Here is a 15,028-nt window from a genome sequence, read left to right on the forward strand (position 1 = left end):
GAATGTGTAATCAGAAATTCAAATAACTTAACTGCATTTATTTAAATATCTAATCATTGAAATAAATACATCTGTGTTTATTGCAAACCCCAGAAATACTCAAACTCCTATGGAACTATGATGAGTTATTTTTTTTGATACATTGTTTAAAATTGGTGAAAAACATTGAAAATATCCTTCAAAATATTATATGTGTGTATATATATATATTCAGGCATATGTACTATACATATATAAATGTATAATAGATGCTTTTAAAATTTTCAATATGGTTTAATTTTATTTTAGTCAAAGTTTTGAAAATTAAAGTGTTCTCATTTCACTGACTTTTAATTTAATTTTAAGACATTATATCAAAAGAATTGTTTTTAGGAATTGATCATTAAGGATAATTTCTTCTCATTCCTAATTATGATATTATGATACCATTCTTCTAGTAAGTGATTTTAGAGCATTTACCTTCAGATCTAGATTCTAATATGTAAAATGTGTCTTTACTGCTTCCTTGCATTATTGCTCCTTTGATGATATATTTCAGCAACTATCACAGGAAAATATTAAGGTATCTAGGAGAAAATGTTAGCCCACAGACTCATATTTTTTTAAAAGAAGGCGTTTGTTGTCGTTATTGCTACTTAGCTCATTAAAAGAGAGATTTCTTAAAAAAAAAAAAAAAGATTAATTGATTGATTTTAGGAAGAGAGACAGTGCGAGAAAGGGGGAGGATCAAAGACAGAGAAATAAAAAGAATCCTTAAGCTGACTCCCCGCTGAGCACAGAACCCATGACCCTGAGATCATAACTGGAGCCAAAAATCAAGAGTTGGCTGCCTAACTGACTGAGCCACTCAAGCACCCCACAGGAGAGATTTCAATGAATAGAAATCCATTTATGGAGGGGAAAAATAACCTCTTTAGGGAACCATTCTGGATCATGCTATATGCAATTAAAGAAGTTTAAATTTCAAATCATCTTCAATTTGTTTAAAATACACATTAACAATTATTTTTCTCTATAACTCTATTCTAAAACTACATATTTCTCCAAGTCTGATTTCTGTACATCCCCTCCTTAATTATCCTAACTGTAGTTATTTGACTTTCTCCCAATATTCAATTTGAGCAAATCAAACACTTCAAAAACTTTCTTCCTCATAATCTCTTATAGACATAAATTAAATCAGATAGTATATTAAAAGTTGAGAATGTGCTCAACCCTATATATTCTATACCACAACCACAGAGAAGATTAATACAGAGTAGAATTTAGAGAGTTTGGGGAAGTTCTAAAGCAGATATTCCCTGGAAATAGCTTCTCAGAGAGTATGCATATTTTGTGCACAACTATAAGGAGCAGCCTGTGCTTTTCCACATGACAAAGAGTAGCTTATTGTGACAATGAAAATCAGCGTATATGGAGAAACCCCATGGTCTGAACAAAAAGAGCCAAGATTAGATACAGTGTGGCTAAAAGAACTAGGGAACAGATGGAAATATGGCTGTATAAGCACATACACACAATCATATAATTTTTAATTTGAATTTTCATAATTTTTGTTTTGTTTTATTCAGTTTAAAAGATTATTAATGATACATGTACGTATGATAAACTAAAAAGATCAAGCACTTGGTTCTAAATGTACATTTAGTGAATCTAAAGGTAAAATTAACCAATAACTTGACTCTCATTATCACTTCTAAGTAATCTCTACACCCCATGTGGGTCTTGGACTTACAACCCCAAGATGAAGAGGCCCATGCTCTACTAGCCAGTCAGGTGCCCATCTCATTACTGCTTCCAAAGCTTTATTCACTTAGGAAGAGATAGGTGATCCAATCACTGTATCTGTATAACAAATTATCTACAAGTGCAATGGCATAGAACAAGAATTTTCTGTGTTCATAAATTCTTAAAACCAGGAATTCAGACAAGACATAGGAGGGATGTCTTTTCTTTGTTCCATACAACCGAGAGCACAAACTAGAAGAGTGAAAGCTGAGAAAAGAAGTAATCTTGGGTGATGGTGGCTAATGGCTGGGGGTCTCAGTTGTACTCTGTGATTTTTCCTGGTAGGCTAGGTTGGGCTTCCTCATAGCATTGACGCTTAGTTTCCAAGGCAAGTTTCCCAAGAGAGAATCATGTGGACCTCTATTCTTCACAAGTCATATAACATCATTCTTGCAGTACCCTATTCATCATCAGAGAAATCATAACTCTTCACCCAGATACATGGTGAGAAAATATGGACCTATATTCTGTGGAAGGAATGTCAAATCACCCTGTAAGAGCAGGTGGGGGAGGGAAATGATGATGCAGTATGTATGTATGTATTTTTTTTTAATTTTAGTTAACATATACTGTTTTATTAGTTTCAGGGATAGAATTTAGTGATTCATCAGTTGCATATAGCACCCAGTGCTCATTAGATCAAGCGCCCTCCCTAATGCCCATCACCCCATTACCCTCCCCTTCAGCAACTCTCAGTTCATTTCCTAGAATTAAGAGTCTCTTATGGTTTGCCTCTTTCTCTGTTTTCATCTTATTTTTCATTCTCTTCCCCTACATTTGTTTCTTAAATTCCACATATGAATGAAATCATATGGTATTTGTCTTTCTCTCACTGACTTCACTTAACATAATACCCGCTAGTCCCGCTAGCAAGATTTCATTCTTTTTGATGCTGAGTAATATTACATCGTATATATACACCACGTCTTCTTTATCCATTCGTCTGTCAACGGACATCTGGGCTCATTATTTTAGAAATACATAATATGCCAAACAGGAAAAAAGCACAAAGTCTAAAATTGGAAATTATTCTTCTTTTAGTGAATCTCTCCGAACTCAGTCTTATAATTTTTCCTTTCTGTTTACTATACTTCAAACAGAAAATGATTTATTCATATATTCTTTAAAATTATGACATGACTTGGTTGACTCCCTTCTGCTAAAGAACTATAATTCTAACCCCCTAAAGAAGGGTAAGTTCTAGTTTAAGACTTTATAATATGCCATATTTCTGAATATGAGTCAGAAGTACTTTGTGACAGTGATGGCACTATGGTCAAACAATGTACTTTATAAAGTCATTTATAGTGTGACTATAAAGTGTGTGCTGTTGCTGTTGGTTTTTGAAATTTTATAGGTCTTAGAGTGAAATGCTTTAAACACCAATTGGTCAGGGTAAATATCCTTGTGAGAAAGAACACAGAAGGCAGGTAGCCTTGGGCCAAGGAATTGCTTTGATTTTTTTTTTTTTTTGCAAAATTATGAAGCCATTTTTAATGCCTTTTCTCTTTGTAAAAGTTCTCACCTTCATGATGTTTATGTCTACACTGCATCTTCTTTTGGGCATAAGCATCACTGAGATGTTTGGGAATTTTCTTATACATCATGCAAAAGACAGTTAGATATTAATGGGGCATTTTGAAGCATTGGTGATGACAAATTTCCATTGTGTTCTAGACAAAGGAACTCTGTTTGTAACCAGGGAACCAGCCACGTGTAGCAATCTCCTGCTCAGCTGTTTGAGAGAAACTGCCTGCTTGCCTCCCTGGAAACAGAGAGGGGAATCAGAAGGTCCTAGTAATTATGACAGCTCACAGTATTGGTGAATATGTGGGAGTGGATTGGATTGCAAAGAGAGCATAAAGAGGAGACTCAAGTAGTTAAGGGCAGACACTTAGGCAATTCATACATTTTAGGAGGTGGAAAAAGAGAAACTACATGTATAAATTGTAAATATTTAATTAGACAATCTCATAGCCTAACATGATACTTAGCTCACAATAAAACTATTTGGCTCTAAAATGCTATGTATAGGGCGGCCCGGGTGGCTCAGTGGTTTAGCACCACCTTCAGCCCAGGGCATGATTCCGGAGTCCCAGGATCGAGTCCCACATCAGGCTCCCTGCATGGAGCCTGCTTCTCCCTCTGCCTCTCTCTCCCTCTGTGTGTGTGTGTGTGTGTGTGTGTCTCATGAATAAATAAATATAATCTTAAAAATAATAAAATAAAATGCTATGTTTAAAAAAGAACACACACACAAATACAAAGTGTAAGTTTTGGGAGATTAGCTCTTATCTTCATATTTATGTCAAGAAGAAAACAAAAATAAATGAGAAAAACAACTCTACTATTTTTATTCCTGATTTGCTTAAAATAACCAGGATGGTTTGCAATCTTATTGTTTTCTGAAATAAAAGTTTGTAAGCCAATGAACTAATAAAATATATTCATGTCTGAGTTCTTATGGGGATAGGGTATAAAGCAAATACATTTCAAATGAACTTAAATAATGTCACTTCTAAAGAAAATTTTAAAAGTGTTTTTTTCTTCTTTTTTTTAATTTTTATTGATTTATGATAGTCACACAGAGAGAAAGAGAGGCAGAGACACAGGCAGAGGGAGAAGCAGGCCCCATGCACCGGGAGCCCGACGTGGGATTCGATCCCGGGTCTCCAGGATCGCGCCCTGGGCCAAAGGCAGGCGCCAAACCGCTGCGCCACCCAGAGATCCCCTCAAAACCCTTTTATATCTTATTTTCCTTCTGCTGTTAATAGAGCCTCACCTAAACAACAAAAAAAGTTGTCAAAAAATAAAATAAATAAATAAATGAAAAAGCATGAAAGGGCAACCACTCCAACAATGTCAGCTTTCTCTTGTGATGGCAGGCCACTTAAATCACCAAACGACAGTAGCAGTAAGAGCAGGATCCCCAGAGCCCAGGTTTCTTTCTGAAAGAAAAAATATGGTCCGTTTGACTCCAACAGCTGTCAAGCATTTTATCACCAATCTCTGCAGCGTCCCATATAGTTAAAAGCCTTGACATTAATGGGTAAGGAGAACTTGAAAACAAACAATACAGATTAATATCCCTCATGCATGATTTTGAATGTGCAGCCATCAGAAAAAATCAGACAAGTGTGTTAATATTGAAACCAGATTTTGATGAAAATAGAAGTATGTATTTCATTAATATATAAAAGATTAGGTAGACAAAGAGCATATAGAGAATGGGATGTAATACCTACTCCTGAGGTATAAGAGTATTTTGTGCAATACAATTATGCTTTAAGAAAAACAAGGGAAAATTGGTATATAAGTTTCAGGTGCACAACATCATAATTTGATACTGTATACACTACAAGGTGATTATCAGTATAAGTCTAGTTATCCATCACCACATAATTGAGCCCTTTTACCCATTCTGCCTACCCCAATGCCCTTCCCTTCTGGTAACTACCAATCTTTTCTCTGTATCTATGAGCTTGTTTTTGTCTTATTTATTTTGCTTTGCTTTTTAGATTCTACAAATAAATAAAATCATATGGTATTTGTCACTTTCCATCTGACAGTTTCACTTATCATAGTAACTTCAAGGTCCATCTATGTTTTCATAAATGGCAAGATCTTGTTCCTTTTAGTGGCTGAGTTGTAGTTTATTGTATACATATACCACAATTTTTTAATTCATTTATCTATCACTGGACACTTGGGTTGCTTCTTGATTATTATAAATAACGCTGCAATGAACAGAAGGGGACATATATCTTTTTGAATTAGTGTTTCCATATTCTTCAGATAACTATCCAGAAATGGAACAGCTGGATCATATGGTAGTTATATTTTTCATTTTTACAAGAAACTTCCTTACTGTTTCCACGGTGCTTGCACCAACTTATATGCCCACCAATAGTGTGCAAAGGTTTTCTTTTCTCCACATCTTGACAATACTTGTTATTTCTGTCTTGAAGGTGATATTTCATTGCAATTTTAATTTGTATTTCCCTGATAATTGTGATGTTGAATATCTTTTTATGTGCCTGTTGGCCATCTGTATGACTTCTTTGGAACAGTGTCTATTCAGATTCTTTACCATTTTTAAAATTTTGATTCCAGTACAGTTAACATAATATTATACTAGTTTTAGGTGTGCAATATAGTAAATAAACACTCTGTACATTACTCAGTGCTCATGATGATAAGTGTATTCTCTATTTTTTTTTGATAAGTGTATTCTCAATCCCCTTCACCTATTTCACCCATCCCACCATCCACCTCCCCTCTAATAGCCATTAGCTTGTTAAAAATCTGTTTTTTAACTAATCCTTTTTCTTCATTCATTTGTTTTGCTTCTTCCACCTACTAATGAAATCATATGGTAGATAACTTTCTCTGATTTATTTCACTTAGCATTATACTCTCTAGATCCTTCTATGTTGCATATCTCTACCCACTTTTTCATCCTGTTTTTTGTTATTGCTATTGTTAATAAAGTGTGCTTTTAAATTAGTATACCTGCATGTTGAATTTAAACTACTTCTTTATTCTCTAGGGGTGCATCACAAGAATATTTTTGGACTTTACAAGGTCAAATTTATGTACTCTCAACACAGTAATGTAAAATTCCAGAATACGGTATTTGTATTTTTATGGAGAAGTGTGTACTGTTGCTCTTGGTGACACCAATAAATATTACTAGTTTAGTAAATACTTAACTTCTTTGGCCAAAACTATTAATGTAAAATGCAAAGTCTAAGAGCCTTTTCTAAATGTGAATCATTTTATTAATTTAAAGGATTCTTCTTCCTTTCCCCACTGTAACTAAAATAGTGATTATCCTGTTGATATGGAGAGAACTTGTTTGTAAAGTCTTTAGAGTTATGTGCCATGACTTTTTGCGTACATGAAAAAATCTTTTTTTTTTTAAATGAGCAAAGGCTGAATATGATCTAAACAAACTGTGCCTGATTAAATAAAATCACAAAAATTCAGGGCAAAAGTCAAGCATGAACATATCCTCAAAGGTAAATATACTATTCTGAAGCCAGTTACATTGATAGAGGTTGGAAGTGATCACAAAGAAGTCCTGATAGTGTGATAATCTCTTTTTTCACTTGTCCACTTTACATCATCATTGTTCTCATCTTTTCAAGCCTTTTATAGTTGTCATCTCATCTTTCATTCTTGTGATTTTCCAATACATCTTTGTGTGCCTTTATTATGTCATAGTATCTCCTACACTATAATTTAATGAGGCACAACCAAAAAGAAATGGAGAGAAAACCATTCAGCTTTTGAGCATTATTTAGTATGCCCTAAATTGGCAGGTATTGGGCAATTAACAATAAAACGTATGAAAAATGCAAATTTTCAGAGGTTTATCTACTGAGCTAAATTATAATGTCTGAATTATTTTTAGTATAGGAAAGAGTGACATGCTTAGAATGCACACACAAAACTGAGGAGCAGGGACACCTGGGTGGCTCAGTGGTTGAGCATCTACCTTTGGCTTAGGTTGTGATCCCAGAGTTCTGGGATCAAGTCCCACATTCTACTCTTTGCAGGGAGTCTTCTTCTCCCTCTGTCTATGTCTCTGCCTCTCTTTGTGTGTCTCTCATGAATAAGTAAATAAAATATGTAAAAAAACTGAAGTAGCAATATTTTGGGCATCATATGGCAGTAGTCAGTGCAAAATGGCTAACCATCAGTAAGCTCTGCACCTATTTGTTCTGCTACTTTAAAGTATGATTTAGACTCTGCCTTAACCTGATTTGTTCTATTGTAGTTGTTCATAATTTTAAAAGACACTCACGTGTGCTTTCTTAGTATGTGCAGGGAGCAAACATTAGGTATTTTCTCTGCATGGCTCAAATCCATGGCTGTACAACTGTAAATACCCCAAATCCATTAGGCAAATGCCTAGAAAAGTACAGAAAGGAAGCAACTAGAAGCATTAACAAACAATCACAAAGCTCTGTAAAGAGATGCTCATTTTTTGCCTTCCAGGTTCCTATATAACGTCAGAGTGGCAATATAGAATGATTGGCAAGCTAATGTTCTCTGAGGATGAGCATGAATTCCTTTGATTAATCTTTTGGTGCCTGATTAGCTGCTATTACAGGCTTCCATAAACAATGTCATTTCTACCCATGTCCTTCCACATAACCTTATGCACTAGCAAAGAATAGTGGGGAAAAATTTAAAATTCTACTCAGCCTCTGTATCCTTTCATTTCTGAATATTTTCTATTGTTTCTATTGTTAAGCTCCTAAGTATTCTCATGCCCCTGGCCACCAAAAATTTCCATTGTTTCAGCCTTCTTTACTCTTTCAAAATTTGCATGGCTTATAAACTATTTTCTCAGGATTTGTAAAATAATGTGAACATGCATATAAAAATTGAGCATTTATTAAAATCTATTATGTGGTTGGTAATTTATATGCATTGTTTCACTTATATCTCACATGAATTCTTTAAGAGAGATTTTATTATCCTTAGTTCATAATGAAGAATCAAAAGATTCATGAGATTAAGCAGCAGGCACACTAATCAGAGCTGGTTGCTGATAGATATGGAACCCAAAATCTCTGGAGCGTATATATCTAAACCTTATACTCTTTCTGTAATGCCAATCTGAAAAACTGATGAATACTTTTGTAATGTAATGTAGAAGACTGTGAGGCTTCCTGAATATGTGGTAGCCAAAAAATAAAAATTAAAAAAAAAAAAAAACCAGCAGAGGTGACATTAAACTCTAGAAAAGTCACCTTCCTTATTACTGACCTTGGCTTCTATTTTTCATCCTTCTCCTCAATTTTATGTGTATCTAGCCTGAGCAGATCCTTCTATTTCATTTTTCTGCTTAGCCACATCAATGGCCAGCCTCCTACCTTACTTTCTTTGAATTCTACCATTGTGTTTTCTATAATGAAGGTGGCTCTAATGGGTTGAATTATGACTCCCTAAAATACTTATGTTGAAGCTTGACCCTCTGGTACCTCAAAATGTGGCTATGTTTGCAGAAGCGTTCGAAGAGGTTACTAAATTGAGGCCTAATCCAATATGACTGGTGTCCTTATGGTAAGAGATCAAGACATACAGAGATACAAGGAATGTCCACACAGATGGGAAGGCCATGTGAGGATACAGCAAGAAAGAAGCCACCTGCAAGCTAAGAAAGGCCTCAGGAGAAATGAACTCTGCTGACATCTTGATCTTGGACTTCTAGCTTCTAGAATTGTGAGAAAATACATTTTCATTTTTTAAGCCAACCAGTCTGTGGTATTCTGTTATGGTAGCTCTAGAGAACTAATACTGTGATTTTCAAAAACAAGGCTTACATGGACTGAAAAGCAGACAGGAGAAGTGGGAGGCTTCCCTGTGAATTCATTGTTGGACAATTCTCTCAAGAGCTTTTCATGAGGTTGGAGACATTTGCCTGTGGCTGCGAGGTAATGGCTAATAATATATTAATGGATCTCCCTGGCATTTTAACTACATATTCCTAGCAATATATCTTTAACACTGAGGAAAGGTACTACTAATTTATTTTCGGTCACTTTTTCTTGAAGAAGAGTGAGAAAAAAATAGGAGGAGGAAGTTTTCCTCAAATTTTCCTGTTCTGGGCAGCCCAGGTGGCTCAGCAGTTTAGTGCCACCTTCAGCCCAGGACGTGATCCTGGAGACCAGGGCTCGAGTCCCACGTCAGGCTCCCTGAATGGAGCCAGAGCCAGCTTCTCCCTCTGCCTGTGTTTCTGCCTTTCTCTCTCTCTCTGTCTCTCATGAATAAGTAAATAAAATCTTTAAAAAAAAATTCCTATTCTGTTTATAGCAACTGGCTGTATTTTCATAAAAATGCTGAAAAGTGGTGGAATGGAACTCTGTCTTATGATTTCCATGTCTACTGAAACTCTATGTCCCTGAAATTCAGAAAATAATGTAAGAATAAAGACAAATCAATAAAGACAAATCATAATTTTAAAATGTTTTAAGTGATAAGTGCATGCTATCATAAAAGAAGAGTATCCTTGTGGCTCCCCCATGAAGGTTCTGAGGCAAAAACATTGGTTCAGATAGTCTATTTATGAAATGATACATGAAAACACAAGGAGAAAGTAGAGAAATGGGGGCTATGGTAGGTAGAAAAGCCAATAGAGTGTACATCAACTGGAACTCCAAAACATAGTGCAATAGTCTCAGGGATAGTTGGGAAGAATGGAGCATTTATCTACAGGCTCCCATCTGCCAGGTGTTGAGTAATGAGTCATGTTAACTCCTTCAAAATTCCTATAATACTTCAGAAATCCTTTATTGGAGAAGAGTAACAAGCAGGCCCTTGGAGTGGGAAGCTATGAGTCTACAGTGTACTATCCAAAACTCTAGGCAAACTCTTGTGGATCAAGGAATTTCAGGGCTGGGCATCAAAGGCATCTGATAGATTTTGGGTATACTCTAATTTTATAAATTAGCAAAAACATGAAAACTGCTTAAGTTGTAATCAATATTTAAGTGAATATAGTCTATGTAATTTGAATAGCTGTACTTTATATGGAAATAATAAGCTTGGTAAAGTAAGACATTTTAGCGTTGGGTAAAGCTGTAGTGACTTGAAATCCAAGGAAGCTTTCACATGTGATTTTGATATTCACCAGGTGTAGTCATCTTACAAAGCTTTATTCATATTTACAAAGCTTTAATTTACATGACTTGGTACAAACTATATGAGAAAAAAATATTTAGCTGGATGATACAATAATGGCAATGATTATAAAGTGGTGTGTATATGTATAATTTTGAAATATTCTTTATCTTATTGGTCAGTTCTATTTCATTGGCCCTTAAATTTGAAAGATTTGGAGTGTGTGGAGACGGAGGCATATTTATGTACTTTTATTGTAATAAAGGTGGGCACAAGAGGTAAACAAACTAAAAAAAAAAGAGGTAAACAAACTATAATTGTGCATCACAATGAATTTATACAGGTGAATACCTATGATACCACAGCTGTAACAAGAAGCCTAACCAGGATCAGCACCACAGAAATGCCCTCATCCCTCCTTCCTGTCATTAGTCCTACAAAGGATAACAGCTATTCTGACTTCCAACATCATAAATTAGTTTTACCTACTTTTGGATACAATATAAGTGGAATAATAAATATATTCTTTTTAGTTTTGTGCTTCTTTCACTATTATTTTCATGAGATTCATTCACATTGTTGCATGTAGGACAGTAGTTCATTTATCCTCATTGCAGCTTAGAATTCCATGTGTAAGTATAATAATTTATCAATTTTTCCAGATGAATGTAAACTGCTGCCACCCAGAACTGCAATGTTTCTTGAGAAATTCAAACTTCATAGTTTAGAATAAAATTGTTTTTTTCTAGTTACATGCAATCAAAAGAAGCCACTTTTCTTGCTCAAGTGAAACAATTATAGCTTTTTTCACCTATAATTTAATATCCTCAAAATAATATTTTTTGCTTCTTTATCATTATTATTTTTTTACATAGGATACCACACCCAATGTGGAGCCCAATGCAGGGCTTGAACTACAATCCTGAGATCAAGACCTGAGCTGAGATGAAGAGTCGGATCAACTAACTGAGCCACCCAGGCATTCCAAAATTTTATGCCTTTATACATAGGTATTTGGATATTTTACACAGAACATAAAATTACAGACACGTAATTTTAGGAAGTAATCCATTCAATATATAAATATGTTTGAGCACCTACTCTATGCAAGCTATTTTGCTATGCACTAGAGCCACGATGACAAAAAAAAAAAACTGAATCCCTAACCTTCCCCAGTGAGGTTTACAATCTAGAGGGCCCAAAAAGAAAAGCAAAATAGCAATTATGAACCAAGTATCAACTAACAAGAGAAATGGCATACAGGTTTCTCTCAGAGAACAAAGAAAGAAACCTAACCACACTTGTAGGAGGGCAGGGTTCAGGGACAGCTTCCTGGAGAGAGTGCGTTATCCAGCAATTGGGTTGTATGCAAGCAAAAGGCAGCAAAGTGTGTTCTGGTCCTGTGGTGAGAAAGAGATTGAAATGTCGGGGAAAATGAGAGTACTTCACTTTGGGACTGAAGAGGTACTAGGTTTTGTCCTTCATAAAATAAAAGTAGTAGATAAAGTGATCAATCTTCTAGCTCTAACATTTATATAAATATTGGTGCCCTGTTGGTGTGGCCTCTAAAATTACTTTAAACACTTTCAGAAAGAAATATTGAATTTGATTGTTTTAACCTCCTGTAATGGTATTGGAGTAATGTGATATCCACAGAGGTCCAGCCCGTGCTGTTAAAATGGCTTACAGAACAAGAGAAAATAAATCTCCATAGGTAAAGTTTATGATATGACCTTCTCTTACCTCAAACTTGAATATCTTACACTTTAAGAACTATTCTCAATATTTCTCAAATATTTTTGACATAAAAACCACTTGAGCAGAACAAATGCATTCATTTGTTTTACTCCTAAATTATCACAGGGAGGGGCTGCGGGATCTAGAGTCATGGGAATAAAAATAAAGAAATCCTCACCAGAAGGAGTGCAATAACTAGCAGAGCTTCTCATTAAAATGATTACTTCATAACAAAACAAAAGCAGGTTTCATTTCAAAATTATTAACACTACAAGAGACCAATCATGAGCCAAATAAAGAACACTCTTCAAAGAACCACTAATAATGCTTTGGACTATTTTGTGAATCATTTTTTGAAGGGCTGATCAACATAATAACCCCCTTTCCATTCACCTTGCCACCACCCTCACATATATTTAGGAGCATTTATTAATTGTCCTTGGACATTGCTAAACATAATGTGCTACAAGCCTATAGAATTAAATTCATTAACAACCTAAAAAAGAAAAAGAAATTTCATATTTCTCTGCTTAGAGTTGTTGAATTTTATTTCTCTGTACATTTGTTAGACTTCTTTGGACAGACTCTCACTATGTTTAAAAAATATATTTGTTACCTAATAGACTTTTCTTTGGTAAGACATCATGTTCTCTATGTCTTTTCATGTATATCTCATCTGTGTCATGATAATATATAGATATATTAACTTTGTCACCCTATAAATCTATACCTTAATAAAAATATATTTATTTTTAATATATACAAATATAGTTATTTTAATTTCCACTAGTAAAATATCTCCTTGTGTATGGTTAAAAATGTGTAGTAAAAAGAAAATTATAGCTTTTCAAATAGTCCACAATTACAACACAGAAATTACAATTAATATTAGAAGCATTTTCTTCCATTTGTGTGTTTATTTGCAGAATTGAGATCTACAGCAGCTAAGGATTGTGTTCAGTAGCATGCAGTGAAAACCTATTATGATAGCTTAACAAAAAATTTTCCTGGTATTTCCCAAATTTTTGGTTATTGTTTTGCTTGTCTTGATATAACAAGTTGTGTAGAGATAGGCAGTTCAGGACTTTTACAACACTTCCAAAGAAAATTCCCCTTCTCTCCTCTCTACTCCTCCATCCTTATTGTACAGCTTTATTTTCATAGCAACTTGATCCTGGCAAGATAACTACTCCCAGCATTCCACCCAGAAAGAAGGAAGCATCAAAGACCATGAGACAATGCTTATGTCAGTAAAGTGTAAGTTTCCCAGAAATCATAGCAGAATATCATTTGGTCAACCTTACCTTAGAGGGACTTGGGCCAGGATAGTATTTAATAGGGCATTCTCCCCTTTAACTACTTAGTGTTTTTTTAAAAAAAACAATATTAGGCAAGCAACTCATAATGTCTGCCATAAGACTATACATACTGCAAATGTAATTTTTCCTGATTTACTATACTTAAATTATTCTATATACAGTTTTTCATAACCCAAAAGGTTTTCATAAACATTACTATAAAGGTTATATGTCTGTTTAGTCACTCATCTATTCATTTCATTATTGCTGAACAAACATTAAAGTTTTTTTCTATTAATATTAAATATTTAATACTAATTCAAAATATTTGTTGTTCATAACATTTTATACAAAGTATTATGCCAATTAGCCAGTATTTTAGATTTATAAGTATTGTTTTATATTCTGTCCTCTATCCAATAACATGGAAAATACATTATTTTAATAAGAAGTTTTCCTAGTAAATATTCTGTAAGCACATTTCACTGCCTAGCTTTATCCTTAATTCTTACATTATTTAAAATCATGGTCTTTTTTTTTTAAGATTTTATTTATTTATTCATGAGAATACACAGAGAGGAGAGAGAGAGAGAGAGAGAGGCAGAGACACAGGCAGAGAGAGGAGCAGGCTCCATGCAGGGAGCCTGACGTGGGACTCGATCCCAGGGTTCCAGGATCAGGCCCTGGGCTAAAAGCAGTGCTAAACCGCTGAGCCACCCTGGCTGCCCATCAAATCATGGTCTTAATGAATATTCTTAAAATCAATTGGGATGTGCAAACTTCAAGAAGGTTTAGAATTTTGCTTCAGCACCATTCAACATAGAATTCATGTATTAAAAATTATACTATGATTTAATATCTTGCATTAGCTAGAAACCTCAGTAGAATCACTAATATTAGATAATGGAAACATGAAAATAAATTGTTCTTTCATTAGGAAGGAAAAATGAAGAATCTTAAAATTAAGCTTTCATCTGCTTATAAAAATGATAATTGAGAATTTTAGCTCTCTATTCTGTTGCTACTGATTTGAGAGATTCAATATAAAATCAAAAAGTTAAAAGAGGCATAATTCTCTGCCCTGTATTAATGCTGGGCCAGGTATGCTCTCCTGTCTCTCTGGTAAACAATTCTGAGACTAAGCCATTAATAATTTAACTTCTTTCTCCATAAAGTATCTGCTACCTCAAGGTAAGATTGTACTAACTAAAGAATTTGCTTATCAAAACTAACAGCTTGCTCATCATTCTCTCAATGAAGACTTTTATCTCCCAGTATCCACAAATCCAAACATTCTATCCTAAACTTTGGACAATCCCTACAAGTTCCCAACCATGAATATCTGCCTTAAAATCATCCAGGACAGGCTTAGAAGTCTATACATATATTTTTTAAAGTTTATTTAAATTCCAGTTCATTAACATACAGTGTAATATTAGTTTTATATATACTCCTAGAAGAGAACACAGGCAGTAACTTCTTTGTCTTTGGCAGTAGCAACTTTTTTCTAGATGTGTCTCAGAAGGCAAGGGAAATAAAAACAACAATAAACTAGACTACATCAAAATAAA

The sequence above is a fragment of the Canis aureus genome, chromosome 30 (genome assembly GCF_053574225.1).
Source record: "Canis aureus isolate CA01 chromosome 30, VMU_Caureus_v.1.0, whole genome shotgun sequence".
In the NCBI taxonomy this organism is placed as follows: Eukaryota; Metazoa; Chordata; class Mammalia; order Carnivora; family Canidae; genus Canis; species Canis aureus.